Genomic DNA, 26855 nt, shown 5'->3' with positions numbered 1-26855 from the left:
ACCGCGGTTTGGAAAAGTTAAGATTTTAAAACTGCCACCATCGTTTCCTATACTATTCCTACGATATATGTAAGATTTTAAAAAAAGTTTTTAGGACAACAGTATCTCCAGCAAAAAAAAAAAAATTTAAAAGATGTCCTATGATGGCATTTCAAATTATAAAGAAATCTGTGTTTTTAAAACTAATGAAGACAGCCGAAGTCAATGATTCATTTGAGTTATTTAGCCTGACATGTTTAAGGCTGCAAAATACATTAAATGCTACTCAAAATATTTTAAAAAAAAGATTGTTCAAAGGGGGAAAAAAGCTTTTTTTTTTTTTTTTTTTTACCCAGACATTTAAAAAGAATATATTTTAGAGCACTTATCACAATACTGGGAAATACTAATAAGTATCTTAAACCGACTCATGCCTAGTCTTAATGTATTTTGCTAGCAGCTCAAACAAATCAAACAAATAGGGTAAAAGTTTAACCTAAAAAGATTTAAACGTGTTAAACAACCTAGCTTTTTTATAATGAATCATGCAGGATTGGAAAGAACCATCAACAGCATTTCTTACAGTGTTCTAAATTAAGAATTAGATTAGGGCATAACACCGGGTTAGTAAAATTTACTTAAAACTTTCAATGAAGTGCCTAAAATATCCTATTATTTTTTTGTGGGAATTCATTTTATGCAATAGATGCCATCAATATATCTCAAACTGCGTTAAACCTGGAGTACTACTTTAATCACTATACCAATGCGCTTACTCTTAAAAAGGAAATACGGCAGGTCATATCTCACATAATCTCATTCTCTGCTAAACTGTGATTGTTGTGTGAAATTATTGTATTAGGGCTGTGCTCATTAGCTCTATGGCTGCTGGAGCCTCTGTTAGTCCTGCACTGGGATGGACTGTCAGATCCAGTGGAATGCTTGAGAGGTGATGGGGTAAATAATGAGAACAGAGGGGGCAAACAGACCCAGATGGAGCCCCTGCACACATTCTAAGTGAAGCTGGAAAACAGAACAGGACTCTGAGTCCATTGCCTTCTGGGTAATTGGACAGGCTTGATCTTGCATTCCACAGAAGTAACTAAAAGTTGTCTACATTTATGCACAAAAAAGCAAAATGTGATGTATGTTAGTCTTTTTTTCCTTTTTTTGTTTCAATGTTGAATTATTTGGTGCAACAGATTCATCGGAAAATGTTTCTCTACCTACATTGTTAGCAGTAAACAACTTTAACAAGCATGTTCTCGTACTCCAAAAACGACTATACTATGCAACTACTAGACAATTGAATGCAGAAGGCAGTAAACACCAGAAGCTTTTGTTGTGTTTACCAATTGTAATACAGCAATACATAGGGCTGGACAATTTGGCCCAAAATCAAAATCTCGATTAATTGAACATTTTAACTCGATCACAATTAATAAACAATTATTTTATGTATTTGTTTAATTTTTTTTGCCCTCAAAGTTTACTGATAAATTTTCTACAGTAAATATGCTCACTTATTACAAGTGAGAGATATTAAATGTTGAACAACTGAAATTAAAACACATTTCCTAAAACGTCACTTTTTTCTCATACAAAAGTGAAAAAAAACAGTGCATTTCTTGTCTCGTCTGTGAACAAATATTTTAATGTAAATAATAATTTGATTGTATTAGAAAATATGCTGTCTCAAGGCATCTCTGGTGCAGCTTTCAATCATCGTCAATGTAGCGCAAACGTGTAGCGATGTGTAGTAAAATTTTTTGAGAGGTGCGCAGGTATGGGACCATGCAAAAGCTGCGCCGGACCATACCCATGTGTTCAAAACAGATGTATAAATCAGCCTTAACAGAGTGGAATCACGTGACTTTACACGCGGTATGTAAAGTAATTTAAAAAACTGACCTGGCAACTTTCGATCTATCATAGGTTCTGAATGTCGACTTTGAGTACTTTTTAATTAATCACACAGACTTACCAATATACCAATTGTAATTACACAATTAATTGAAGATTGTTGATTGATAAACATTTCCATAATTCCTTATTATAATTTGCTCTTATGATGTCATAAAAACTTTCTGATTTGTAAACAAATTATTTATGATCTATGAATTGAGGGCGACGCAGTGGCACAGTAGGTTGTGCTGTTGCCTCATAGCAAGAAGGTTGCTGGTTCGAGCCTCGGCTAGGTCAGTTGGCGCTTCTGTGTGGAGTTTGCATGTTCTCCCTGCATTAGTGTGGGTTTCCTCTGGGTGCTCTGGTTTCCCCCACAGTCCAACGACATGCGGTACAGGTGAATTGGGTAAGCAAAATTTTCCGTAGTGTATGAGTGTGAATAAGTGTGTGTGGATGTTTCCCAGAGATGGGTTGCAGCTGGAAGGGCATCCGCTGCATAAAATGTCTGCTGGATAGGTTAGCGGTTCATTTCACTGTGGTGATTAATAGGGGTCTAATTAATAAGGGACTAAGCCGAAAAGAAAATGAATGAATGAATGAATCAATCAATCAATCAATCAATCAAACAACCAGCTACTCTGTTTTTTTTCTGGAATTTGTGCTAAATTAACAAAAAAAATCGGTCATCTTTGGAACAAAATGTTTTCCTGCAAATTAGTAGTGATAACTTTTTTCAGTGGTAAAATAGAAGGCTTTAGACAGAAAATAGGAGATGCTAAACTTTCTGCACCGCCTTATACTCCAGATCCAGTAGACATTTCACTGAATCATAATAATCTACGTTGCTTTAAAATCATAGAACAGGAAGAGCTAGATAAAATTATAAAAAGCTCTAAACCAGCTACGAGTATGTTGGACTCAAATCCAACAAAATTACTAAAAGAATTGCTACCTGCTATAGGAGAACCTCTTCTTAACGTTATCAACTCTTCTTTATCTTTAGCCCATGTTCCAAATTCTTACAAGCTAGCTGTTATTAAGCCTATCATTAAGAAACCGCAATTGGACCCAGCAACTTAGCTAATTATAGGCCTATTTCAAATCTTCCATTTATGTCTAAACTACTAGAAAAAGTGTTCAGGGCTCATCACTGTTCAGAAACCGCATTAGTGAAAATAACCAATGATCTACTCCTAGCTACTGACCAAGGGTGCATCTCGCTATCAATTTTACTTGATCTTAGTTTGGCATTTGACACCAATGAAGACAGTATCCTTATAAATCGCTACAGGTCTACACTAAAGTCTCAGTAACATAAATCGCTAAAGTCTACAGGTATCCAGGGACAGGCTCTACAATGGTTTAAGTCATATTTAACTGACCGTTACCAGTTTGTGAAGACATGGGACTAGCTTTCACTGCTACGCAGATGATACACAATTTTCTATTTCAACTAAACCTGATGAGACGTCTGAACTGTCTAAGCTAACTGAGTGTATTAGAGATGTTAAAGATTGGATGACCAACAATTTTCTTCTCTTAAACTCAGACAAAACAGAATTATTACTTATTGGGCCTAAATCCTGTACACAGCAGATGCAGATCTCACAACTCGATCTACAATTAGAGGGATAGAAAGTTAGCGTTAGCTCTACTATAAATGATTTGGGTGTCATATTAGACAGCAATCTAACTTTTGAAATTCATATATCCCATGTCACAAAAACTACTTTCTTTCATCTGAGAAATATCACTAAGTTACGAAGTATGTTATCCATCTCTGATGCAGAAAAACTAGTCCATGCTTTTATGACTACTAGGCTGGACTACTGTGATGCACTGTTTGCTGGCTGCCCAGCACCCTCTATTAACAAACTTCAGTTTGTACAAAATGCAGCTACCAGAGTTCTTAAATGGTCTAGAAAATCTGATCATATCACCTCAATTTTATGCTCCTTACACTGGCTGCCTGTTAAGTTTCATATTGAATTTAAAATATTCCTTCTTACATATAAAGCTCTAAATAATCTAGCTCCAGTTTATCTAACCAACCTTCTGTCTCGCTACAATCCAACTCACTCTTTAAGATCTCAAAACTCCTGGTAGTACTTAGAATAGCAAAGTCGAATAAAGGACGTAGAACCTCCTCATTTATGGCTCCTAAACTCTGAAATACCCTTCCTGATAGCGTCCAAGGCTCAGACACACTCTCCCAATTCAAAACCTATCAAGACCTATCTGTTTAGAAAAGCAAACACTCAACGGGTAGCTTAGCGGGTTTCTACACAGGTTTCTGCATCTTGTTTATATACACTATGAACAGCAGCTACGCTAATTATTCTCTTTATTCTCCATTTCCACCTGGGGATACTCTTCCAGAGGCCCTCAGACTATGCAGAGTCATTTGATCCAAGATCAGCGATGAGGTGATCCCAGGGTTTCCATATCCTGGACTAGGCCGTATCCTGAGCAGCTGCTGTGGTGGTCATCCAAGAGTGGAGAGAATGAGATTCCTGTGATGCTCCAGGGACAGACAAGTCTTCGCTGAGGCCAGATTCCAGCCTCGGCCGCTGAGTTTGCAGCTCTGCACAAGACGTTTCGCCAGCGGAGAAATTAACATGTTTGTGCCCAACTGAGTCTGATTTCTCTCGAGGTTTTTTTCTTCACTTTTGCCAATTGGTGAAGTTTTTTTCCCCCCTCTGCTGTCGCCTCTAGCTTGCATGGTTTGGGATCGGTAGAGCTACGCATCGATGAATTTGCTCTTCATTGTTTGGACTCTCAGTAGTGATTTTTTAAACCACACTAAACTGAACTGAAAACTTCACTAAACACACTAAACTTAAAAACTAAAAAAAAAAAAAAAAAACTAAAAAACTGAACTACACTGTTCCAATTTACTATGACCTTTTATGTGAAGCTGCTTTGACACAATCTACATTGTAAAAGCGCTATACAAGTAAAGGTGAATTGAATGCTTTTCCAAAAAGCCTGAGTTAATATTTCTTGTTCGCATAGTTGCCATGATTTCTACTTTCTGGTTGTGCTGTAGTAATGTTTTCAAGCAAAGAAACTGTTGAAATTAAACATCTATTAACTTAACATTTTTTATCCAACTGGTAAATCAACATATTTTTTCAACACTGCATCTTCCAACATGGTGCTCCTGAATAAGAGAGTCTGTTTAAACATATCCAGATCATCTCAATAAGAATGTTTCTTAAAAGCTGTATTAGCCCCACTGTCATTTCTGTTGTGTGTTATAATGGTGGTGAGAGGAAAGAGATCAGCACATATTTACCTATTTATCCAAGCGTTGCTCTCTGTGTGGATGGATATCTGTTGTCAATGTATGTATTGCTGCAAAGCTATTTCCAACTTCTTCATCTCTAATAAAAAAAACTAAACAAAGAAAACATGCTTATTAACATGTTCAATGGAGGTTCTGTTAAGCAAAACTGCCCATTAAATACCCAGTTTGCTAAACTACACATTTACACAGAATGCTACTGTGTGTCCATAAAATTGGTTACATTTAGAAAAACATTTGGTCCCACTTTATATCATCTGTACTTACACTGAAACAAGTAATTTGTTACAATGAACTTATTGTGCAAACACATCTTTTTACATTGTACTTAAGATTGATTAAATACCTGCATGCAATTACATCTACAAATTAATTACATAACAAATTCAATTCTGTAATTAAAATCTGTAATTAAATTGTAATTACGCTGCTAACAGTTTTTTACGCCGTAACCCACTTTCTTCTTAACCCATTTCAGCATTGGCACCACAATTTGTACATCGGCAATAGTTACATCATTGCAGAAAATGGATCCTAGATAATAAGGACCCACAGCTCAGGACATTTGTAACTTTAATCAAGATAAATTTTGAGTCATTAAAACAATGAAGTAGTCTATTCAGGGTTTTTACATCTGATTATTCTAATTATATAGCTAAAACCATAAAGCATTGTTTATTTCTCTTTTTTGCTCTATTGTAAAGATACCCAAAGTATGGATCGCAGGACAAAGTTGGCCTATTGTAAACTTTGATTTGGCCCACCGTCCCATCTGAGAAGAGAGTAAGAATGATGGGGAGGGTTGGGGCGAATGAAATGAGATTGTCATTTCTAATTGACCCTTCACTAAGCCACTCTCAAAAACCGGGGCTCAGTCAAGCTTTCGAGCGAGGGAAACAGGCCAAAGGATTGTGCAAATCTGACATCCGGTATCCTAAAAGTTTGAACAGGGTAGTGAAATTTCACCTCTCTTGCTGTGCATAAGCTAAGCTGTTGAATGGTAAGCTAGCCTAAATTTTGATTGAATTATTTTCGAATCGGTTGCCTATTATGTTGTGAATATACTCCTGTAATGCATACTGCAGTCCTTTTTTTGTCTGTATTTCTTGGATATCTCACCTGTTTGCCAAAAAATTGTAATTACATTCCTGGGAATGTCTGACACCAGCGCATATTGTAAAAGATGTGCCAGGCACAAAAGCTTGACAGGCGTAGCAACAATAACTAAGTAGGGTGGGGCATAGTGAAGGGTCAGTTTGACGTTATTTTTGTTTTCTTTATTGCTGAGCTACAAAAAAAAAAAAAAAAAACAAGTTTCAATTAAATGTTTGAATGAATCTGATTTTTTAAAATGTAAATAATGTCTCAACGGATAGAGGACTATGCAGAACACAACGATGAGTTAATCAAGGCAAAAACTAGTTTAATTCAATTTTATTATAAATGAGACTGTCTTTTGTTTTTTACTATAATACATTCATTATAAAATGTAAAAGAAAATGTTGTATCAGTTAATATTAAGCAATGTTTTCTTGTTATTTTTAATTATTAATAAATAAATTAGGAAATTTCCCATGGCAACTGCTTACCTTCGGCTCACTAGCCTCAATCAAGTTTGGTTTTTGGCCCTTCATAAGAAAAAGTTTGCGCACCTTTGCTCTACTGTATTTATCTGTCTGCGTATAGATTATATCTTATACATGTTTCCCTCCAGTACAGAACCATCCTGATCAATTCATAAATGCAATCAATTAAAGAAACTAATAAATGCAATCCAATAAAGCTATCCAATCTACAGTTGCAATCAGAATTATTAAACCACCTGAATTTTTTGCACCCCCCCCCCTTTCATTTTTTTCCCAATTTCTGTTTAACAGAGAAGATTTTTTTCAACACATTTCTGAACATCATATTTTTAATAACCCATTTCTAATAACTGATTTATTGTACCTTTGCCATGATGACAGTAAATAATATTTGACAAATTTTGAAGACACTTCTATACAGCTTAAATTGACATTTAAAGGCTCAACTAGGTTTATTAGGTAGTTTAGGGTAATTAGTCAAGTCATTGTATAACGATGGCTTGTTCTGTAGACTACCGAAAAAAATATATACCTTAAAAGGGCTAATAATTTTGACCTTAACATGATTTTTAAACAATTAAAACTGCTTTTATTTTAGCTGAAATAAAACAAATAAAACTTTCTCCAGAAGAAAAAAATATTATCAGACATACTGTGAAAATGTCCTTGCACTGTTAAACATAATTTGGGAAATATTTTAAAACAAATAAAAATAAAAGGGGGTTTAGTAAATCTGATTGCAACTGTATCTGGTAAAATTTTATTGATATTAAAATCGTAGAAAATCAATATATAACAAAGTCAGATTTTTCCAATATATTGCCCCCCAACATTATGAACACAGTAAGTACACTGTTTACTTTTTGATGCAAGTAGTAGTTAAGGACACCTACTATAAAGTGGGACCAAATAGTTTATGCAAACTGTAATGTCTCTTTATACAGTAAAACAATGCTTTGAAAATCAAATGTTACATGAATCAACAACAGATACTGAATTAGATACCTTTTGCTAGGTTGTGTAAAATAACAATTTAAAATAACAATTTCCAAAATGTATTCACATGTGATTGCCGATGGTCTGAATGTGTTTTGCTTCTTATTTTGCTTCTTATTTTGCACATTGTGGTTAGAGTACAGTGGGGTTAGTAATCACAAGATTACCACAGAAAATAGACTTGATACTCATCTCTGAGGAAGCGCTCTGTAATGCAGGAGATCATGTGTTTGCTCCGTACGTGTCTCTTTTGACAAATGGGGATACAGACAGATTGAAGCAGGGATTATTGAAAGACTACACCAAAACGGATAAGGCATCAAGCAGAAGGTGATTATTTGTCTAAAGAAAGCCACAGAAGTTCGTCAGGCCATCTTTGTTTGAAGATAAGCCGTTGTTAGGTTGGTCAAGCTCATTATAATAACTCAAAGCGCTTCTCCATTAACATGGCAAAACCCTCCTAACATTATGACACGCAAGGTGATTTGCCCATCCTTCATGTGAAGAATACAAATATCAAAATGCACTCCTGTGCAAACATTAAAATTAAAACTTCAGAAAAGCCATATTCTACCTTTGATAGTGTTTTAAGTTAGCATAGCTGTCTAAAGCATTTCTATTGGAATAATAAGGCCAGTTGCTGGCAAGGATTACCAGCATGTGACCTGTCCTATTTCAACAGGCCAGGCATTTCTTAGATACCTGCAGCTTTTCTAACCGCAGTTACTTAGTGATCACCTAAAGCTGCTGTAGGAAGTCAAACTAGGGGATTTATTGCCTCATCCCTGGTTTAAGAAGGGCCTTATCTGAGGGATGAGCCACAGCTTATGGCCTAACAGCTCCATCCAAGCTGCTCCCATCTGACAATTGTCTCAACCGTGTCAGCCACCGTGTGCACACACTCAAGGCAGAGCAGGGGACATTTTGCGACAGGATTTACTGTGTACCTTAAGTTCAGATGGTTAAGGGGTCAAGTACTTGCCTGTCACTGGGGCTGTTACACGTTTCAGGGTGATACAACTGTCCTGGTATCATAATGAATAATGAGGCACGATTAAAAGGATTAAATGCTTTAATTTTTTTATTTATTTATTTTTTTGCATTACAAAAGTCTGTACTTTAAAAAAACTTCACTGATTATTAGGACTGATAAAATTAGTTGACAATATTAACAATTGATTTTTTTTATATAATTTTTGGAATGAAAAATGTTTTAAGAACCTTTAAATCAAGGTTTGAAAAAGGTTTTATTTAGTTCAATACAATAATCCAGCTTATCTGGAGACAACATAATTCAACATAAGACAAAGATTAATCAAAGCCAAAAATAGTACAGTGGGATGCATAATGAAGTTTTACTGGTACTCTAAAAAAAATTGTTCTCCCAATAAGGACCATTCTGTAATTAATTACTCACTGTCATTTTGTTTAAATCCTCTGTAGCCTTTGTGCATCTTAGGAACACAAATTAGGCTATCTGAATTTTTTTCCCAATATTGATGACAGATGTGACAGATGTCATGCACCATGGTGTATTTTAAGTCATATGTTCATATGCCCTATGTTACAGAATTATTGGATTAATTATTTTACAATTATGTCTAAGGTGTTGCAGGTAAATAGACCCATCTTCTGATGTTGCCATTTTTGAGGTTCCAAAGATTTGGTCCAAGTTTTCATTCTAAACACCTTGATATTTTGGCCTGTAATACATTATTAGCTAGGCGTCATATTCTACTTCACTGAAAAATCAAATAAGCCAGCAAATACATCCCAATGGCTAGTGGATACTATGTATTTTCTAAAGTTAGAAAATGTTAAATGCTCTGGAAAAACTAATTCCTTTAAAAAGTGGCAATGTTTTATAACTTACTTTACCTCTCCTAACATCAACAATTTAGCTACAAATTCATATTCAGAGCGATTTAAAGAAACATTGGTCCCGCACACAAGCTTCTTGTGCTACACTCGTCTACAGACAGTTCATACACACACACACACACACACACACACACACACACACACACACACACACACACACACACACACACACAATGGCGATCTCTCAAGGAGCCGCACCCCATTTTCACTTGTCAGATTTTATTTTAGAGAGCGGACATCACACAGCACAAAAGTGCTTTTATGGGCGTGACATGGAGCTGATCCACGAATCACAGCACATTATGATAAATGACCAATCAGTCAATTTAGGGCGGGCTTTTCAGAGGAACTAGGCAATATGACAATCATTTTCATGTTAGCTGTGTAGCTGTATAATCAAAAAGATTATAATCAGTGAGAGTTATGAAAAGAAAAAATAACATGATTTAATTCAAGTGAAACATGAGCACACATTGCTTTGCATCTTATAAACACAACCAAGCCTTAAAATTACACTCTGGACCACCCCTTTAAAATTTTTTTACACGATGTCCCACTCTCTGCACCTATAAAATATTAAACTCATCTGAGAATAATTTCCACGAGATTTAATAATGTTTTTTGTTGATTTTATTTTTCCTCTAGTAGACTGGCTTGTGCAAAGTCCTGACCTTAACCCAAAAGAATATCTTTAGGATAAATTAGAGCAGAGACTGCTAGCCAAGCCATCCCATGCAAAATCAGTGCCTGACTTTCAGTCTCTGCTCTATTTCATCCCAAAGATGTTCTATTGGGTTAAGATCAGGACTCGGTGGAAGCCAAGTTATTGGGACTAAACGCTCTAATTCACATCTCCATGACACATGATGTGCAGTCATTTTGGAACAGGAAGGAGTCATTCCCAAACTGTTCAAACTAACTTGGGAGCATGCAATTGTTCTAAATGTCTTGGCATGCTGAAATATTAAGCGTTCTTTTCACTTAAACTATAAGGGACCAATCTCCATCCCTGAAAAACAACCCCACATCAAATCCCTCCTTCACCAAACTTTACATTTGACAAAATGCAGTAAAGAAAAGTACCATTTTCCTGCGAACTGCCAAACCCAGACACATACATCAGCTTGCCAGACAGAAGCTTCCTCACTCCAGAGAACACATCTCCACTACTAGAGTCCAGTGGGGACTTGCTTTACACCACTTCATTAGACAGTTAGTGTTGGCATAAAGCTTGGAGGCAGCTGCTTGGCCATGGAAACCCAGAAACTCTCTTGACAATGTTCTCAAGCTAATCTGAAGGCCAGATGAAGTTTGGAGGTTTGCAGCTATTGACTTTGTAGCAAAAGCTGACCCCAGTCTCTGATTTTTATGTGGTCTACCACTTTGTGGCTTCAAGTTTGTTATAATACCACTAACTGATGACTGTGGAATATTAAATTACATGAATGGACATCATGCACAGGTGGCAACCTATCATAGTTACATGCTTAAATTTGCTCAGTTTCTGAAAGCCACTCACTCTTCAAATGAATGCAGTAATAAAAGAAATAAAAGCAGTTTGTATGTTTAGGTGCTTCATTTTTTACGCCAGTGGTTTTGGAAATGATTAAAACACCTGAAGCTGAATAATGATTAAGCAATAGAAAATTTGGAAATATTCACCTTATTCTCCGTGTATGAGGGTGCAGCCATTAAAATCTTTTTAGCTTGACTTCCGGTCTCATCCACTTCCATTCTTTTTAAGACGTTAAAAACAGCTCTTTTTACTGCTTGATGTTGCAAACTGATATTTTTTTGTTATTATATTATTCTATTTTTTTTTCGGAAGTTTTAAAACAATCAGAAAATCGAGCGCACTTCCGCATCGCAGAATAAGGTCAATAGAGTACATTAAAAATGTGAAAACATTTGCTATTGCGTGATTGCACCACACAAGTTTTCAAATTAGATTTAAACATTCCCTAACAAAGGTATAACCATGTATTTTTAAAATGTGTTCAATGAAAAAAAAAAAAGGAGTACATTCCTAAAAACTTCACAAACTGGCACAGTTTTTCTCTTTTTTTTTTTGTCATGGACAGTCTTATGTAACTGACTTATGTCTACAGTCTTGCATCTACTGCTTTATTGTATTGTCCACATTTTAAAGTAGATTAAAGGTCTTTCGTCTTCAAGAAATATTCTGGGCTCCAGAATAGTCAGCTCAATTTTTAATTTTGTGGCATAATCTTCCACAAAATTAAATTAAATCAACTCACTATGGGTGCGTTTTGGAAAACCATGGTTAGCCAACTAAAGATCCAAGTTGCGTTGTTACAAACAGTTTTTTGATTTGGCGTTTCCCAAATCCATTGTTCCAAGGAACATTCACAAACTGCGTCGCAAACTTATATGCTTGCGACTGCACCTCTAGAGCTGTAGTTAGAAGCATACTTCCTGGCAGTGTTCTATTCCCAGTTATCCCCCCTTCGCCCTATTCTTTTAGAACAGGCATGTCCAAGCTCAGTCCTGGAGGGTCGGTGTCCTGCACAGCTTAGTACCAACCCCAATCAGAGGGTGGTAAAACTGAAATTGTATTTTTTTTAAATGCATGTCCGTGTAAAACAATATAATTTGCACAAAAAAATATGGGGTTCTTCTCTAAAGAAGCTGTTACCATCTCGTTTAGAGCATCATTATAGGCAATTTATGTTATAACTAATGTGGTTCAAACGATGGATCTGCGACTGAGAAACTACGGGTTTTGGGAAACACTTGTCACTACATAGTTCTCTTCCCAAACAATGCATCGTACTATGATAGTTCAGCTGCGAGTTACGTCGTTGTTCACCCCAGAAATTGTATCATCAACTAAAACTATCAAAAACATTGGTTGTTTAAAAAAACCTGAAATAAAATATAAGGATCAAAGTCATTACATTGTAGTGTTTGCACCAGATAAGATTTACAAACGTGATTTTACACCTAAAATTCCTTTTAATTTTGAATAAAATTTTAAATTAATTTTTTTGACATTCTAAATGTTCATATATTTACAGAATTCATGCATAGAAGACAAATTATTTATTTAGTTATTTTCTTTAGAGTGATTTCACACATCTCTTAACAATCAAGTATTTTTCAAGTCAAAACCAAGTGATATAAGCATCAAAACAAGAAGTAGATTCATAAAAACTGGACAAACTGGCACAGATTTTATACTACAGTATACAGTTGAAGTCAGAATTATTAGCACCCCTGTTTATTTTTTTTCCCTAATTTCAGTTTAACGGAGATAAGGTTTTTTCAACACATTTCCAAACATAATAATTTTAATAACTCATTTCTAATAACTGAATTATTTTATCTTTGCCATGATGACAGTAAATAATATTTGACTAGATATTTTTCAAGACACTTTTATACAGCTTAAAGTGACACTTAAAGGCTTAACTAGGTTAATTAGGTTAACTAGGCAGGTAAGAGTAATTAAGCAAGTTATTGTACAATGATGGTTTGTTCTGTAGACTATCGAAAAAAAATTGCCTAAAGGGGCTAGAAATTTTGTCCCTAAAATGGTGTTTAAAAAATTAAAACTGCTTTTATTCTAGTCAAAATAAAACAAATACGACTTTTTCCAGAGTAAAAAATAATATCAGACACACTGTGAAAATTTCATTGCTCTCTTAAACATCATTTAGGAAATTTAAAAAAAAAGAGAAAAAAAAGGCTAATAATTCTGATTTCAACTGTATGTTACTGACCCTACTGCCTTAAATGGTCACCACATTTCTCTTTGCATTGCCTTCTTGTACCATCTTTTCAAACGATGAGATATCGACATTTTAATGTTTGTATAATATATGAACAGAACCGAAAAAAATTTGAGTTGAAAATCCCCCTGAAGCTCATTTCTCCTCTCGATGCACGGCTCTCCTTTCAGGTCCGTAATTTATGACTGATAGAGGGCCTGCTCTTAGCCTCTTTGATAAGATAAGACACAATCAGCCCTACAGATAAAAGAGGGCCTGCTGACCCTGCATACAGGCTCCAGATGTACCATGAGTCACAAACATACCGCTGGAATGAGAGCAAGAGAGAGAGAGAGGCGAGGGGCTGATATATATCAGTAAGCATTTGCTGCAGGCTCTCTTCCTGTTGCAGGACCAAACAACAGCACGGGACACAAACTAACGAACAGGATCGGGGAGTAACCCAATACATGCAACTTATTTGTATATTAAAAGTATTGTGCAGAAGTCTTAGGCTACTAGTAGTATTACTCATAGATATCGCAATGTGATCATCACAGTAATGTTAAGTTTGTATTATAATTTAACATTCGCATGTATTTTTGATGCCTGATTGTATAATGATTTTAAAATTATTAATTTTTTATTATTCAATTACTGTACCTGAATACTGTTAGACTTGGAAAACTAAAAACAGTGTTTATTTAAATTGTATCTTTTTCATTATTCATTAGATTTTTTGCAGTTGAACTCCCTCTGCAGAATCACCCCAATCAATCTAACATTATAAAGTCATCTGGTGAAATTGTATTCATATCAGATATATATTGCACTTGCAGATATATAAAATAACACATTGTTAGATTTTTCCAATATTGTGCAGCCCTAGCTACTAGTATTTTCACCACCAGGAAAAATAGTCAGCTATTTTTATCTTCTGGTGTTAATTATTATGATTATAAGTATTTCACTGTGTTCATTTGCAAACATTATTTTTGCTATTATTACAATAATAATAATCCAGTGCACAATGAGTCTGATTTCATCATCCAGTGAAGAAACAAAACATATTGAGACAAACTAAATCCAGAGGTCTTGATACAATTTATGAAACATAGCTACAAAGCTGTTTACAGCTTTTCACAACCATGCCTAAACTGTAAAGTGCTTCAAAATAATGTCATAACCAGATTTAGAATTTAAATGAACTTCTATAAACTGTATTAAATCAGCATTTGTTGTGACCGCCCTGTGCGTTTAGCTCTAGTCATACTAGGTCTTAAATATCAGGGCTTTTGAGTCTATTAAAATAGGGCAAGCCTTCTTGTTTATGGCTCCTAAACTCTGCGTCCCTGATAATGCAGATCAAAAAATATCACAATGTTAGATTTTTCCAATATCGCACAGCCCTAGCTACTAGTATTTTTTATCACCAAGAAAAATAGTCAGCTATTTTTATCTCATCATCCAGTGAAGAAACAAAACACAGTGAGACAGTCTAAATGCAGACGGATCTGATAGAATTCATAAACCATAGCTGGAATGCTGTTTAAAGCATTTTTACAACCATAAGTGATTTATAATAATGCCTAAACAGATTTAAAATTTCAATTAGGTTCTAAAAACTGTATTAAATCACTATTTGTTAGGACTGCCCTGTCAGTTTAGCTCTAGTCACACTAGATCCAAAAACTCAAGGCTTTTGGTAGTACCTAAAATAGCAAAGTCAACTAAAGGAGGTAAAGCCTTCTTATTTATGGCTCCTAAACTCTGCCTCCCTAAATAGCTTCCATGATAATGCAAAAATATCACAATGTTAGATTTTTCCAATATTGTGCAGCCCTAGCTACTAGTATTTTCACCACCAAGAAAAATAGTCAGCTACTTTTATCTCCTGGTGTAAAACAAGTAAAATGATCTACCAGTGTGGTAAGTGAATTGATCTTGTTTTTGCTTTGAAATGTATTGCAATTCAGATTTATACAATTTCTGCAAAAAAAAAAAAAAAAAAAAAAACTAAGTAAATACAATTCAATAGCTCCTGGTCAACTATGATTAAGATTCAACATTATCTTGTGATATGGTTAATGCAGATGCATACGTTGTGATGTTGATGCTGAAATTATATATTATGCAGGCCTAACACATACACTACACTTTCACAGCATTACAAAACTGTTTTAACATGATTTATGCATCTTAAAAAGCATTTAAAAGTTGTTAAAGAGAAAGAGTTTTTTTGCTGCATGGGACAAATCATTCCACATCGAAAAAAATCTGTAAACTTCTCCTTATTTTTATGATTCATGTTATTCCCCCCATTTATTAATGTTTTTAAAATTGCATTACGGGACCTTAATCTTTCTTCCAACAGCTTTTTATATTGAAAGGTTTGAAAAAGTGACTTATGAACATTTTTAATAGATCGCAGTCATATATTATCTGGGTTGGTGTTGTTTATTACTGTACAAACCCTCTTATAAACTGCCAGCACATTTTCTTCTCCTTTTTTAACTAACACTCACTCCATTTTAGCAGTAAGAAGCTACAATACAGATTATTGAGCTAAAGCCTGACTGCAAAATTACATCGCAAATCAAATCGAAATCGCCAATGTCAATGAAAATTGTCAATGAAATTAAAAATGTCAAAAAAAAATTATATATCGCAATTAGATATTTTCCCCAAATTCGAACAGCCCTATATATTAAAAATTATCTTTTTAAAGAATGTATTTTATAATAGTGAAATCTCACTTAAAAAAACCTCCTAAACCCTGCTAACAGACTCGGGCTGAAAGAGAGTTATGCAATGCAGATGAAATCATGGCAAAAGAAGCGAGTTATGCTTTCACTATCAGATAACCTCTAGAGCTCTGCAGGCTATGAATGACTGACAGCTCAGACATCTCACCCTGTTAAAGTCCTTCTCTCAACACAAGTTAAACACGTCGAGTCGTGTGTCTGAGCCTGTGTGTGTTCATGTACAGGGGTGTTAAGGTGAACTACTTAAGCCGGCGGGCCTCTGTGTTGTGACAATTGTTGCTGATGTGCGTGGCTGAAGATGAAAGCTGAGATAGTAGCGTTTGCTTGCTTTGTGTCTTGTCTCTTGTTTTCGGTTCTGCGACGCCAGTGTGCAAAGAAAAAAGCAGGTAACGCGCACAAACACGCTGAAGTGCTGTCGGGAATGATGGATGTTCGGTTGTGGGATACTAACACCTCCCATCCTCCACCACCAAAAGCCAGCTAACAGCCTAGTTAAACACTAATTTGTCTAGAAAGACAGTTTAACATCAATCTGGGTTTGCAACAAGTGATTTTTTAGGCCCGTGGGATTCTTACATGCTTTTGATAGCGATTAAAGCTTTTGTTGTTTTATCTCACTGATTAAAGTGAGAGGAGGGTGCTTATTTTTTCTTATCCGGTTGATAATGGCTTTCCTGGGTCATGAAGAAAAGTTAAGCTGAATGTAGTATATACATACGGTTGAAGTCAGAATTATTAGCCCCCCTAAATTATTAGACTGCTTGTTTATTTTTTCCCCAATTTCTGTTTAACGACAGATGATTTTTTCAACACATTTCTAAACATAATAATTTTAATAACTCATTTCTAATTATTGATTTATTTTATTTTACCATGATGACTGTAAATAATATTTTACTAGATATTTTTCAAGATACTTTTATACAGCTTAAAGTGACATTCAAAGGCTTAACTGGGTTAATTAGGTTAACTAGGCAGGTTAGGGTAATTAGGCAAGTTATTGTATAACAGTGGTTTGTTCTGTAGATTATCGAGAAAAAAATATAGCTTAAAGGGGCTAATAATTTTGTCCCTAAAATGGTTCATAAAAAACTCAAAACTGCTTTTATTCTAGCCGAAATAAAACAAATAAGACTTTCTCCAGAAGAAAAAATATTATCAGACATACTGTGAAAATGTCCTTGCTCTGTTAAACATCATTTGGAAAATATTTAAAAAAGAAGAAAAAAATAAATCTGACTTCAACTGTATATATATAATATTGTTTTCTATAATATTGTTTTCTATTTTGTATGTTGAGAGTTACAAAAACAATTCTAACATAATTAAATATAATTTAATATACAATATAAACAATCAAATATTATTTTATTAATAATGTAATGTTATGTAATAATAATAATAATAATAATAATACAAAATAAAATACCTATCATAGAGCAGTCCAGCAGTAAAATTCATAAATGATATTATTTTTTTAAATAAATTTGGAAAGAACATTTTTAAGGGATAGTTCATCCAAAAATGAAAATTTACTCATTTACTCAGCCTCAGGTGGTTCCAAACCTTTACAAGATTCTTTACACTGTTGAACGTTAAAAAATAAATTCTTAAGAAAGATGGAAACCTTTATATATTAGCCCTTTCACACAGTGATACTGGTAAATATCTGGAAAATTTCAGGAACGACTTTACCGTAAAAAAGTGCTGCTTACACAGGCGAGGACGTTACGGAATTTTTCCGGAAAAGACCATTCACACATCCATTTAAATATACCCGTAAATTCTGACATCCTTAATCAGAAATAAGCTCTAAACGGCTGTATTTGTATTTGTAAACATTTAACTACATTACAAACTCTTTGGATGGACAAGTGTTGTTAACACCTTCGATGAAAACGTATGGAAACACTTTCGCATATCGAGATGTACAGTATGTGCTGGAGCTAGTTTGATGCAACTGAAGGAAGAAGAACTTGAAGGTAAACAAACAATGGCTTATCATAAGCATTTTATCGATTATTTTATACAAAGTTGGTATTAAGAAGGACGTTATCTGACTATCATCTAGCAGATAAATGTGTCGGGAAAAATATTCAAAGGCTTTTATTTTCATATTTGGTCTGTTTTTGTAAAAGTAACTACTGTAGTATTTGTGTTTGGTGTTTTCATAGTATTTGTCAATGGTTACAGCTTTCCTGCATTCTTTAATATATTTCCTGTAGTGTTCAACTGAGTACAGAAATTTATAAAGATTTGGAACCACATGGTGTAAATCCATAGTGAGCAAATGTTTGGTTTTGGATTTACTAACCCGTTAAGTGTTGATTTTTTGTTTATTTATTTATGTGCAGACTGCTCTCAATATGACATTGATATATTAAATAATCACTGCATTTATCAAACAAATATCAAAACAACTGATATATTTACAATAATTTAATAGCAAAACTCACTTCAAGGATCCATTAAAAATACTTTGGCACCAAATTGCTTAAAAAGTAAACCCAAAACAACAACTTTATTAGTGTGTCATTATGTCAGGTGTTCAGAACTAAAACTGTGAGATACGAATCTTACCTAATTGTTTTCTTTGCAGATTGATGGCAGTGCGAAGCAGTTGTGTAATTGAGCCAGACAGGGTGTGTTTAAAGCTGGAGACCCTTGTAAAGTCACCTGTGAGAAGCAGGTCGGACAGTGCAGATTATCCCATTAGATTATCCAAACTACCTCCTGTACCTGAGTCAATCCCCACTAATCCCATTCGTGTTTACCAAAGATAAATATCACCGTACTTGTGGAGATAACACAAGCTTGTTCTAATCCACACAATGGAAAAAAAATGTATATCTTTTTGTTACGTAATGCCATAAAAGTGGAAGATGAATGACAAACACAGTGTGATACACATGTTCATCTGTATCTCAAGTGATTTGAGAGTCAGATAATAGAAAATTGATGTACAGTATATAACTTGTTTTATTTACTTAAATATGTGCATTTTGTACAGGTGTTTTTATATTGTATTACATTAAATTAAATTGAAATCTCTTCTCTTTGTTTCATTTTGCTAATTTACACATGTTCAAAAGTGTCATGACTAACAAAAGGGTAATAAAAGAAAGTTAAAGAAGCTCAACAATAACATATATTAATAGGCCAGGGTAGATTTTTTGATTTGAGGCCTTAAAAAGCAAATGAATGAAAATAAAACACAATAAAATATATATTTAAAGGAACCATTTACTTTGTACTGTAGTTAATTACAGCCAACACTGACCATGATGAGTCACTATACAAATATCATACACATTATATTTTATTGTAAAAAAAAAATCAGCTAAAGCTTAAAAAAATAAAAGATTTAAAATGGTCATGCTCACTGGTCATGACATGCACATGTACTCATATTCCCTGCTAAAACTTCTGTAGTGGTCTGTGTACAACCAAGTTCCAAACCTCAAAAAGTACAGTATCATATATCGTATAATATCTATATATTATACAATGACATTACACCTACCTGTATCAAATACACTATGGATTAAATATGAAATTTTCACTTAACGTAACACTAAAATGACTAATATTAGAGCAACAAAAAAAAAAAAAACTGTAAACAATAACACTTAATAATTACATTTTTATTCTTTTAATTTGAACTGTAATTGTTTTCCAGTGTATAAAGTAATGCAATAATAGAATAATGTTAAAGAAGTGATTTTTTTTAAATACAGTAATTTTATAGTCTGCAAAAATAAATCCAAGCAATCTAACTGCTTTCCACAAAATGAAGCTTTGTTTATTTACTTATGATGTTGGGTGTATTTGTATTTTTCTTATTCTAATAAAAACTATATATCTAATATTTTTTATATAAGTAGTTATCATAATAAAAAAATTATTGTATCTATTTAAGTAATCATAACAAAGTGGGCGACGCAGTGGCGTTGTAGGTTCCTCCGGGTGCTCTGGTTTCCCCCACAGTCTAAGACATGTGGTACAGGTGAATTGGGTAGCTAAATTGTCCGTAATGTATGAGTGTGTGTGTGAATGAGTGTGTTTCCCTGAGATGGGTTGCGGCTGGAAGGGCATCCGCTGCGTAAAATCGTGCTGAACAAGTTGGCGGTTTAATCTGCTGTGGCAACCCCGGATTTATAAATGGACTAAGCTGACAAGAAAATGAATGAATAAAAGAATGAATGAATAATAAAATTATAAGTTATTGAGATATGCCTACCAATGATATAGAAAGCCATAATTCTAAGTGGCAAAATTACTTTTCACATTTTAAATCTTAATAGTCAAACTAAATCATAATAAAAACTTACAATTGCAAAAATAACACAATGGAGACTGCATTTTAATTCAGTATTATTAGATTATGAAATTATTTGTAACATTATTAACATTATTATATTCATAGCAGCATCAATGTAAAAGTAAATCCATTATTGAGGAAATAAATTTAATCATTATGGGAAAAGGTTTTAAACATACTATCCTTGATAAACAATAGCTTATTCCTATTCCTAATAACTTAAAGAATCATTTTCAAACTCAGAAAGCAGTTCAGTATTGAAAGTGAAACATTTGAATACATACTTAATACTGTAATAGCCCTAAATCACAACGTGTAATGTTAATATTTTCAGTCGTAAATTTTCCAGAGAAGTCTCCAATTGATACTAAAGGTAAACCGAAACTAAAAACGCACTGCGTGGCCAATAGGGGGAAGAGAACTGACGTAAGTGGGTCTATTTATCTTTTCTAAAAGCGAATTTGGATGTCATAGTGGTATAAAGACAACACAAAGTAATTTTTCTCTTTAACTGCAAGGGAGGTAAGTCAAATATTTAGAAATTTAGTAAGCTGGATGAATTGGTTAACGTACCTTTGTTTGATGCTAACGTTTGATTAGGCTAGGCGGTAAACAGTTAACATTACGTTACATCAATGGTGTCACAAAAACGATTCTTACCTTTGGTAGTTTTGCACCCCCGTTTTCTCCTTTTTTGCCACTCCTTGCTTAGCTTTGCTTAATTTTAGCTTTGTTTGCTTGGTCCACTGTCTGTCAATCATCCCAGCAGTTAATGGAGCAATGACGTCGCTTAACTTCCGCCTTTCCGTTTGGAAAAATACGCATCCTCGATTTATTAAGAAGTAAGCTGTTGTTTATTAATATTTGTCAAGTAATGTTAAGTAACACAGCCTTACCTTATTAATTCAGTTTGTTATTTCCTTAATGAATTTATTTTTCATTTGATGCTTCTATATCAATTTAAATTATTGTAAATGTCACAGACTCCAGCACAAGTAAAATTCTTTGTTAAATCTTCTCATATAAGCTGCAGGTATATCGTCTATAAAACAATCAGTCACTGACCCATACTCAATATTTAAAAGGTTAATAAAAAAAACATGCAAATAAAAAATCATTAGCCTTTGGATTCCAACCCCTGTGGTTATTAAGCTATATTAACATCACAGCAATTACATTAGTTGTAGCAGATTGATTTTACGGTACAATGTTAAATTTTGACAGCTTTATGGCACTCACATACATTAAAAATAAAGGCCACAACTGGTCCGTGTAACGCTTTGCAGTGCTTTGTTTAATTCACACTGTCAAGGAGGCTGATTTTAGTATTGTGCTATAAACTTTGTGCTCACCATTCTCATTAAGTGAGATTAATATTATATTAAACAAATGAATAATGATTATAAAAAAATATAACCTTGCACTTTTTTGTGTCGTCAATAAGCTTGCTTATATAGTTCCTATTGGTGTGTGTGTACCATTGTGTGCAATATTTGTATGCTTATAACCACCTCCAAGCATAGGAGGAGGTCACAAGTCACTGGTGTTGTTATTTTAGGGGTCGCGGGGTGAAATGTTTGTAATGTACTACCCCTATTATACTGTATAGTAAAAATATAGTTGACTAGGTGATTTGTGTAAGCGAAAGGATGGCTGGACAATATGGCAAAAATGTGATCTTTATATTTTTTTCATATTGAACAATACCAATATACACCACCTGTTTTTTGTTTGTTTTTTAAGAAAATTATTCTGTCAAAATGGATTCCTTTAAAACTCTTTTGCTTTGGAACCTTTTAAGAGTGTAGTATAATGTTGTATTTATTTATTCATTACATTTTTAAGGAGTGTAATGGTGTTATTACAAATAAAATCAATTTTATGACTGTGGCCTGCTTACCACATTCAAAATATTCCGGTAAGAATTTGAATCTGGTGATTTTCTGATCATTCATGCTATTGTGTTAGTCAATACAAAATAATAAATAATAAACACTAAACAATTCTAACATCTCAAAGTGAACACTGCAGTACATAGTGACATCTACTGGCTTAAGATCTGAAGCAGAATCGGATTTCACCTAGTAAAACATGTTGCTGTATCAAGATTTTTATTGATTCTGGAACAACATTTCAATCAGCCAGTCAGATCTGAGAGACACTTTATAGTTTCTGATAATCGCAGGCTTATAATAAGGGTATATGGTGCTTCTACATTGCTGTTATTTACCAATCGTATCCCTATATTATTCATTCATTCATTCATTCATTCATTCATTCATTCATTTTCCTTCAGCTTAGTCCCTTTACTCATCAGTAGTAGTCGTCACAGCGAAATGAACCGCCAACTTATGTCCAACATATGTTTATGTTTTACACAGCTTATGCCCCTCCAGCTGCAAGCCAGTACTGGGAAAGACCCATACACTCTCACATTCACAAACATACACTACGGCTAATTTAGTTTATTTAATCCACCTATATAGCATGTCTTTGGATTGTAGGGAAGACTAAAGCACCCGAAGAAAACCCACACGAACACAAGGGGAACATGCAGCTGGGATTCAAACCAGCGACCTTCTTGCTGTGAGGTGACAGTGCTAACCACTGAGTCACTGTGCTGCCCTATACCTTTTATTTTAGAAATAGTTTATAGGTATAGGGCTAGGTTTAGGGAATTAGGCTTGGATTTCAAACAGTACTGACTCATAATATAGTCTAATCTCCACTTAAAGGGATAGTTCACCCCAAAAAAAGACAATGTTGGAAATTTAATCACACTTTATTTGCTCCAAACCTGTCTGGCTTTCTTTTCTTTTTTTTTTTTTTGGCTAAACACAAAATAAGATATACTGAAGAAAGCTGGAAACCTGTAACCATTGACTCCCACAGTAGTTGTTTCTTCTAAGCCAACAGCTGTTTCCATCCAAAGATGGTAATTAAACTTATGTGCAACACTGGAACATCGCATAAAACATTTGTGAAGAAAGCACTATACAATGAGTCAAAAATAGCAAAATCGTCACTTCCTGATAAACTAGCACCATATATCAAAAATAGCATTTGCTGTGGTAAGAGAAGCCACTAACAAATACATGTCAGTATTTTTGACGTCAAGATGACGTTGGATTAAGATGCTGGCTCGCTGTTGGATTTTGGTCACTTTCCAACACAACCTTAAGTCAACCAAATATCAACATCATTTTGACGTTATTGGACTAAGTTGGTTAAACTACAGTAGTTTAAAGTAACAATTTAACAAATTACAAACATTCAAACTACTTCAATTGAGTAGGTTTTTCTCAGGTATTGTAATTTACTAAATCGCTTTTTAAAATGTGTACTTTTACTTTCCCTTGAGTACATTTATAGTGCAGTATTGGCATTTTATCCCATGGATGGATGTCACTGATGAGAAGATGATGGATGTTTACTGTATGGTGATTGAAATGGCCTTAAACATCCAGCAGGCACAAGATGTCAACATGATGTTAGATTGACGTTCTACCCCAACATTGTTGGAACATTGCATTTTGTTTGTAAATGAAAATCGGGTTGACATCAAAACTTAACATCAGGCCGATGTCAATGTCCAACCTAAAATCAACCAAAATATCAGCGTCCAATTATGTTAAAGCTTGACGTTGTGTGGACAAAACCACAATGACTTCTATCAGACGTTGGATTTGGCTGCCATACCTGACGTCAATTTGACGTCAATTTGGTTTAAGATGTTGGCCTGACGTTGGATTTTGATCACTTTCCAACACAACCTAAAATCATCCAAAATATTAACGTCATTTAGACGTAATTTGACATCAAAATAAAGTTGTCTTTAGACGTTGGATGAACATTAAAATTTGGTCACCTTATGTCACAACCTAAATCTAACCTAATATTAAAACATCTTATATCATTGTGTGCCCGCTGGGACAGTTCTGGGAGGTAATAACACCAAACCATTTTCATGAGTGAAAACCTGAAAGCTGAAAATCATGTAACCATGTTTCGATCAAGTTATTTAGTTAACATTTTGGAATATGGCTTAAAATGCTTAATGGAAACACCAAGATTTCATTTTCAAAGGACACATGGTTACAGGTTTTCAGCTTTAAGGGTGAACAAATAGTGGGAGTGGGGGGGTGAACTTCAGTGGCGTAAAGTAACAAATCACAAATACTCAACTGTAATTAAGTAGTTTTTCTCAAGAATTGTAATTTACTAAGTAAGTTTAAAATCGTGTACTTTTACTTTCTCTTGAGTACAGTTTTAGTATAGTATTGGCACTTTTACCTCACTACTTGCAGTCACTACTTTATTTTTTCTTGTCTGTGCGGATTAGAAAAATCAGACCTGCGATATCCGTCTAATCAAATCACACATAGAAGTGCAGAACATAGAAGACAGGTAATAACACCAAATCATTTTAACACACCAAACACCAACCTGTAACGATATGTTTCCATCCCCTATTTTTATGGATATTTAGGAACACGGCTTAAGAAATGCTTAATGAAAACACCAATATGTGCATCTTCAAAAACACATGGGATCACATTGGGATCTTCTTTTTTTGCGGGGTCAACTATCACTTTAACTCGAAGGCCTCTGCTTGTAAGGATAAGCAAGTATTCTTAAGTCCAGACAAACACTTGTGAATGAATCCTTGCAGGGAGACAAATTTAAGCACTCTCACCCACAGCAGCCAACAAAAACGACCTCTGCGACTCTCCCACTGACACTCTCAAGTGTGTGCCAGTCTGTGGACAGCACATCAGTCTCAAAGGCAAATACAGTTCCAAACACAGAGTGCATTAGGGCTGTTTAATCAGTGGCTTTTTTTTGCAGGGAGTGTCCTTTTATGCTCTGGCAGTGACGAAGGCCTCTGCTAATTGTCTGCCTCATTGTCTCTCGCCGTCCCGAACAAGGGGAGCTCTGTGAACTGGAGAGAAGCAAGAGAGAGAATCTGTGTTTATCTTCCAGGCGTTTCTCTCATTTCCCGTACGTCTGTGCTGCGCTTTGTGTGTGAACCGCCACTATTATCTGTTGGCACGATAAGTCTCCGTGCCTGGAGGGCTACAGATGTGGTGAGCTCTATTGTTGTTTTCCACCTGCTCCGACCATCCCTACCTTCATTCAGTGAGAGAGAGAGTAATCCCATCATATGACAGGACAAACAAAAACATACAACTCCTACTCTATTCAAGGGCAAAGTAGCTTTTATCCACCCTTTTGCTAATTGAAGTGGTATGTGTCTGTTTAAAGGCTCTGTTTAAAGGCGGTGTCTTTTGTACCAGGTTGGCGAAGGTTAGGCATCCATTCTGTCACATTGTTGTGACTGGTTATCAGCTGGGCCATTGCTTTACACAAAGCCAGTCAGTTGTTAGCAAAAGGCTTGTCATATTTTGAGAGGCTTTTGTGATGTAAACAACACTTTTTGAAAAGCGCATGGGAAAACGAAAAGTGATAAAAGTATGCTAAACACTATTTGGTTGTGTGCCACCTTAAAAAAAATAGTTTTAATTTTGGTATTAGACAACACAAAGGATCCTGTGATTTTCAATGAAGTAACAGACAATTAAACATGATGGGCTATATGAACACAGACTTTTCATTTTCAGCCAGGCAGCCCAAAGGTTTCCGGTGAACTGTCTTTCCATTACAAAATTGTCATGTTTAAAATCTGATTTCTTCAAAAATCAGTGATCTTCACTGCCTGTTAGATATGGGTAAAGCTACGGGCACTTTTATGTCCTTTAATCATATATCCAAAAATATTTATCATATTGTTCAAATTCCTCTTTCTTTGTTAAACTAACAATAAAACCTACAATTAAAATTTACTAGCTTTCTATTATATATTTTTTTCATATCATTTAACCTCATTTTAGGTGTCAAAATCACTGTTTACACCTTGTCGCACACCCAGAGTTTTAAACCTCAACAATAAAAATAACAGTTTAAAAGACGATTTATCTGGTATTTATTAATGTATCTTATTGAAGCACTAGTGAAATAACTTAAATATTTTTTCGTTATTAATGTGAGACTATCAATATTATTTTTTAAACAAAAATAGCTGTCGCACAGTATCAGTGTCATTTCCACCACAACACTGTAGTGTCGCTTTTAAAAGTTTGTGTGAAAGATTATTTAGGTGGTTTCTATGAAAATGAATTGTGCCATCTGAGAACATGTTAGAGATGGACGAAATTTAAATTGTTATCAACAACACACGAAAAAAATTCAAGGTAAATATTGCTTGATAAGTAATTACATTTATTCTATGTCATTTCCAAACATGTTGTACCTTCAAAGATGTTTTTAAAAACCAAACAAAAAGAAGGTAAATAAGAGGGTTTTGTATTAAGGCTAGTATCAATT

The 26855-nt window shown here is 34.5% G+C and overlaps 1 long non-coding RNA gene across 6 annotated transcripts in view; it reads right to left on the bottom strand.

Annotated features, from left to right (window-relative positions):
• The window catches only part of LOC141385627 (uncharacterized), a 41019-nt gene extending 19741 nt beyond the window's left edge, over positions 1 to 21278 (bottom strand). For 3 of the 6 annotated variants that reach the window (XR_015491874.1, XR_015491875.1, XR_015491873.1), the window contains exons 1-3: positions 21132 to 21278; positions 18731 to 18826; positions 5183 to 5283 (exon numbers count right to left, since the gene is read on the bottom strand). This is a non-coding gene — a long non-coding RNA (uncharacterized LOC141385627). The remainder of the gene's footprint in view (positions 1 to 5182; positions 5284 to 18730; positions 18827 to 21131) is intronic. The other 3 variants (XR_015491876.1, XR_015491877.1, XR_015491878.1) reach the window with 2 other exon arrangements.
• Positions 21279 to 26855: the final 5577 nt, after the last annotated feature.

The sequence above is a fragment of the Danio rerio genome, chromosome 5 (assembly GCF_052040795.2).
Source record: "Danio rerio strain M-AB ecotype USA chromosome 5, GRCz13ab, whole genome shotgun sequence".
NCBI classification, from domain to species: domain Eukaryota; kingdom Metazoa; phylum Chordata; class Actinopteri; order Cypriniformes; family Danionidae; genus Danio; species Danio rerio.
The sequence above is the reverse complement of the archived record's forward strand: the minus strand, read 5'-3'. Positions and strand labels throughout refer to the sequence as shown.